This window comes from Euleptes europaea, chromosome 17 (genome assembly GCF_029931775.1).
Source record: "Euleptes europaea isolate rEulEur1 chromosome 17, rEulEur1.hap1, whole genome shotgun sequence".
Classification (NCBI taxonomy): Eukaryota; Metazoa; Chordata; class Lepidosauria; order Squamata; family Sphaerodactylidae; genus Euleptes; species Euleptes europaea.
This window is the reverse complement of record NC_079328.1, coordinates 39,784,001-39,790,000: the sequence shown is the minus strand read 5'-3', so window position 1 is coordinate 39,790,000 and position 6,000 is coordinate 39,784,001.

The window sequence follows — 6,000 nt, the reverse complement described above, 5'->3', positions numbered from 1 at the left end:
CAGCGTTTAACTTGAATTGAATGTCAACTGGAAGTTAGATGTAACCATGATTACCTGTAATTTTATTTTATTTGTTTTATTTATATTTTACTGATGTCTGGGCGGGCAAGATGCCCTTCGTCCCTCTGAGCAGAAGAAGCCTTCACGGTAAGTAGCCAAGGCTCTTTCTCGCTCAGAGGGAGAAGGGCATCTTCATTATGGGACATACAAGAGCTGTCCCCCGCCCTTGGGAGGGTTAGACGTCCTGAAGTATACTTTGCAGTACTCGTCTGCCTAAGGCGGCATCTGCTGACAAGTATAGATCTAATTTGTAGTGTCTCACAAATGTGGACACCGAGGACCAAGTTGCAGCCTTACATATCTCTTCCATAAAGCACGGCAGTCAAAGGCTGCTGAAGTAGCCGCACTTCTTCCCAAGTGGGCAGTAACGCCGGCAGGAGCAGGTAGGTTACTTATTCTATAAGCCTGTGTTATGTATAAGGTGATGGTCCTACTAATGGATGCCTTGGACATATGCTTGCCCTTGTCAGGTGGTGAGATATGAACGAATAAGGAGTCAGAGTTCCTAATAATTTTAGTAAGATAAATGTAAACAGGTAGTGCCCTTGTTAGGTCTAGCTAGTGCCAGGCCTTCTCCTTAGGATTCTTGGGGTTAGTGCAGAAGATGTAAGCACTATGTCCTGCTCCCTGTGAAACTTGCAGCTACATTTTGTCCTATCTCAGTGATTGGTTCGAATGGTAGTTGTGTGAGTGCTGTCAAAGCTGTGTGCAGGCTCTAGTTGTGAACCTGTGTCTAACAGGAGGAGCTAAATAACTGACGCCCCTTAAAAAGGCTTTTATGTGATGGTGTTTGGTTAAGCGGTATCCAGATACCTTGGGTACTATGGTAGCTATAGATGCCAGTTGCCTTTGTAGAGTGCAGGTAGCTAGCCCTAAGCTCTGTCCCTCCTGATGGCTTCCTTGTTGTCAATATGGTAGTGACGGCCACCGGGCTATAACCTAGGGCTATAAGTCATCTCCTTTCAGTGCCCATGCGGTCAGTTTGTACCACCCTGGATTGGGATGGCATATTGGGTCTTGTAGAGGGAGATCTTGTCTGTCTGGAAGTCTCCAATGGTTCTGTATGGACATCTGAATTATAGATGGGAACCACGGTCGTCGCAGCCAATATGGAGCTATGAATCTGACTGATGCTTTTTGAAGTCGTACCTTTCTCAATACCCTTGGAGGGAGGGGGGGAACCCGTACAGTAGGTCGTGTGGCCCTGGTGACATTAAGAGATCCATTTGTTCCGCCCCCTGTTGACGGTACATGGAATAGTACCTTGGCAGCTGGTGGATGATGCTGGATGCAAACAGATGAATCTGTGGCGTGCCGAATCTCTGAGTAATAAGTTGAAAGACCTCTGGATGTAGAGACCATTCTGCCTCGCTGATGTCCTGTCTGCTGAGCCAGTCTGCTTGTATGTTGACTGTGCCCTGAATATGTTCTGCTGATTTTGATGAGAGGTTGGACTCGGCCCAAGGAAAAATGTAGTCGCTTCTGAGGATCATCCTGATTTCTAGGGCACTGATGTGAAGATTCTGTTCTTGATGGTCCATGTTGCTTGAGCCATTGTCCCTTGAGTGTGGCTTCCCAACCTGATAGACACGCGTCTGTGAAGATTTGAATTGGTGTTGGACGGAGATACCAACTTCCTTTCGTCAAATTCTGAGACTGAAACCATCATACTAGTCTTGATCTGACTTCCTCGGTCAGGATGAGATTTCTGTCACTTCTTCCTTGGTATGTCTCTTTGGTACGGCCTTAAGAACCATTGAAGAGGTCTTGTTCGTAAGCGTGCCCCTTGAACTGCGGGAATGCATGCAGACATGTGACCCTTCAGTTTGGTCAGGGACATTAGAGAAGGCGACCGGAAATTAATCGCTTTCTTTGCTAGAGATGAAATGTTGTGGATTTTTGTCCACTGGAAGGTATAAGGAGTTTGTCAGTGTGTCTATGTCCATCCCCCATCTCTCTCAATCGTTGGGATGGAACTAAGTGGGTCTTTCTGAAGTTGATTATGACCCGTGTTCTGTTAACCTCTTCAGAACTCTCTCTGAATGATCTATGCTCTGCTAGTTTGAGCTTGCGCAAATCAGAATGTCGTCTGAGAAGGGTGCATTCTCACGCCCTCCTTGCGCAGAGATGTGACTGGTGTGTCCAGAACTTTGGTGAATACTCGAGGAGGGGCGATGATAACCCGAATCGTAAGGCCCTGAATTGGAAGAGGTGTCCCTTGTACGGGAACCGAAGGAAACAACAATGTGCCGGGTGTATTAGAATGTAAGAAAATGCTTTTCCCTGAGGACCTGTGTGACTGACTTTAGTGTCTCCATCCTGAAGCGCTTTAATGGGATAATCTGTTCAGAAACTTGAGGTCTAGGATGGCTTTCCATCCGCCGCCTTTGTTGGGAACAGTAAAGAATACTGAATAGACTCCCAATGTATGCTCTAATGGTGAGACTGGCTCCATCGCCTTGATGTCTAAGAGGCCTCTGAAGTTCTATGGATTTTTTTTTGGGGGGGGGGAATGTTGGAGATATTACTAGTCGATGTGAAGGAGTGTAAGAAAAACTCTATCTGATAGCCTTGTGAGATAATGTTTGTGACCCAGAGGCCTGGTTGGGAGGTGACCACTGACAGTGTAATAGGCTGAGCCTGCCTTCCACTGACTGGTGGCTGGCGTCACTGTTTGGTTGGGCGGTCGGGTTTATCCCCTTTATTGCCCTGGAAGGTGGAGGATTTTGGAGATTTATTGAATCGTCCTCCTTTACTAAAGGAGCTGCGATTCTGGTTCCGGTGGTTTCTAGGTTGATCAGGTCTGTATCTTTGAAGTATGTGGTATGCACGAAAGGACATAGAGGGAGTGATCCCTTGGATTCCTTGCGTAGAAACTTGTCTTTGGTCTCCACTGATATGGGGACCAAATTGTCTCCAAGCAAGGTCTTTCCCTGATACAGGAAGCCCATAATAACCAATTTTGATCTATATACTCCGCTTGCCAGGGGCGTACCCAGAGAGCCTTTCTGGCAGCTGAGGCTGTGGCTAGTGTTCTAGCTGCATATGACATGTTATCTAAGGAGGAATCAGCTAGAAAGAATACCACTCTCGAAAACATGGATGACATGGTATCTAAGGTAGAATCAGCTGGAAGGATACCACTCTCAAAAAAAAACATGGATGCCCTTCTGGCATCTGATGCTGCGGCTAGTGTCCTAGCTGCATATGGCATGGTATCGAAGTTCGAATCAGTTAGAAAGAATACCACTCTCAAAAAACATGGGTACTCCTGTAAAGACGTTTCTTTCTTCCTGTGGAAAAAGTTGATATAACTTCCTAGTCCAAATTATTGCCGCTCTGTATACTAGGGCAGATGTGATAGAAGCGCTTGATAGTGAGTGCCAAGGCCTCTGAGCATTTATGCCTGCTAACTCTGCCTTCCTATCTGTAGGGTCCCTAATCATGGCAAGGCCATGTAACAAGGTTGAAGGAGTGAAGGCAGTGACAGGTGATTCTACTGAAGGCACTTTTAGAATTTTAGAAGCACTGATAAACCAAATATAAAGGCTTCCTAGAGGCTGTGGAGCATTGTATGGGTGCCATTGGTTTCTCCTGCTCTGCTTTCAACAGAGTTAGAAATAATCAAGCGCTGGCACAAACCTATCTGGAGTCTTTTCTCCCACTCTGAGTCCTCTGAGAGATCAAGAGTAGCTAGGTTTTTATGCCAATGCAGAAGGAAATCTTCTGCGTTAAATACTATAGACAGTCTGGGTACCAATTGGCAATTTTGTGACCGTGAATTAGCTTTCAGCGCTGCTTAGGTTGGCCAGCACGTACTCTCTTGGTACTACTCGGACTGGTGATTGGCTCACCAGGATCTCAGGCAGAGGTCTTCCACATCACCTACTACCAGAATTGGCCCTCTGCATGCCAATCCGACGCTCTGCCACTGAGCCACAGCCGTTCCCCTGCTTTGGCTGATATTCTGCCCTTTTAGCAATCAGATTACTGTTTGTGGTGCTGGAGGGTGTGATCCCTACGATCCCTGTATGGATGGGGCAGGATAAGGAGGTTGTACTGCCCTTAAGCCATCTGAGAAGGCGTTTTTAATCAGGGCGGAGAGCTCTGCTCTTACAGGAGTAAAACAGGCTGCATCTATGAGGGGGGGGCGAAGTCACCTTACCGGCAGTCGATGTCTCCGTTGATGCTTCCCGTCCTTGAATAATAATAGGCGAGCCGCCTGAGGACGGAGCATTGCGAGGCAAAAAGGCGAGCCGCCAGCCTCCTTCATTTTCCCCGTTTGTGCAGTGTGGGAGAAGTGGCTATAGCCGCTGTGTTCTCCTGGCTGCTTCCCGCTGCTTCCCGTCCTTGAATAACAATAGGCGAGCCGCCTAAGGACGGAGCACGGCGGGCGAGGCAAAAAGGCGAGCCGCCAGCCTCCTTCATTTCCCCCGTTCATGCTGTGTGGGAGGAGCGGCTATCGCCGCTGTTTTCTCCCGGCCGCTTTTTGTTGCGATCTGGCAGTCGCGTCTTTCAGGCGCGGCAGAGCAGCGTGCGTTTTGCAGCAGGAATTTGGTGCGCTTGTTAGCGGTCGAGCCAAGCCGTTTGTACTTGCCTGCGCCGTTCTTGCCGCTTTTGCCTTTCCCTTTTGAGTTTTGGTCCTCAGGTCACCAGAGTGACTGTCCGAGGGTTCATCTAATTGTAGTGGTAAGGCCACTAGCAGGCTAGGGTCTAAATTGGCAGGCGCTATATAGCTGTCCTGATGCCGATCCGCCATTTTTTTTTTTTTTTTTGGCGGGAAAAGACCCTTCTGAGAATAGGCAGAAAATTAAGACAGTAAATAGAATTGAGTAGTAGATTAGTTAGGTTTGTTAAAATAAGAATATTTTTAGGTCTAATAAGTAAGGTTAAGGTTTCTCTATTATTTCTGTAGCAGAGAGCTGCTAGAAGGCTGCTCTCCCGTTCAAGGCAGGAAATAGAACTGGTCACAAGGGGGCGTTTACCCTCAGAGGTCAGAAAAATTTAAATATTTGGTTCCTGCCTCCCGAGATAAGAGGAAAAGGAAACACCCATAATGAAGATGCCCTTCTCCCTCTGAGCGAGAATCAAGAGTTTCCATCTAGACATTAGGAAGGATTTTCTATCTAGACATTAGGAAGGATTTTCTAAGTCAGAACGGTTCCTCAGCGGAAAAGGCTTCCTTCAGAGGTGGTGAGCTCTCCTTCCCTGGAGGTTTTTAAGCAGAGGCTAGACAGCCATCTGTCAGCAATGCTGATTCTATAACCTTAGGCAGATAATGAGAGGGAGGGCATCTTGGCCATCTTCTGGGCATGGAGTAGGGGTCACTGGGGGTGTGGGGGGGAGGTAGTTTTGTATTTCATGCATTGTGCAGGGGGTTAGACTAGATGACCCTGGTGGTACCTTCCAACTCTATGATTCTCTATCAATCACCTGCAATATGCTATGAGCGACTTTATCTTTCTGCTCCCAGGAACAAACTTTTCCTTTTCAGAGTGAAATTATGCAGTGGAGTAAAATGGATTCTGCCAGACAATATTTCATTGCTCCTCACTTTCCTCCACTTAAGTTTTACTTTTACGTTGTGCTTATTGTCAACGCCATTGATAAAGTAGAAGTTCAAAGCCTGCAAAATGAAAGGGTCGTGATAGCCATCGCTGTTTCCTAGGAAATCAATAGCCAAGCCTTCAAAAGAAAAATATTACATTTCTAAATGAAAGGTAAAGCTGCCTACTTTTATTAATAGCTTTAAGGTATTTTTTAGGCTTAAAACCCGTTTCAAACCAATGCCTTGTTTCCAGTTACAGATTTCCACAACTGCCATATAGACTTTCAAATTTAACCATATCATTACCAGACAAAACTAGGCAGTAAGATAGCCAAAAGGGCAACCTGAACTCATTCAGTTTTGTTTTAATTAGAACACCATCACTCAAACAT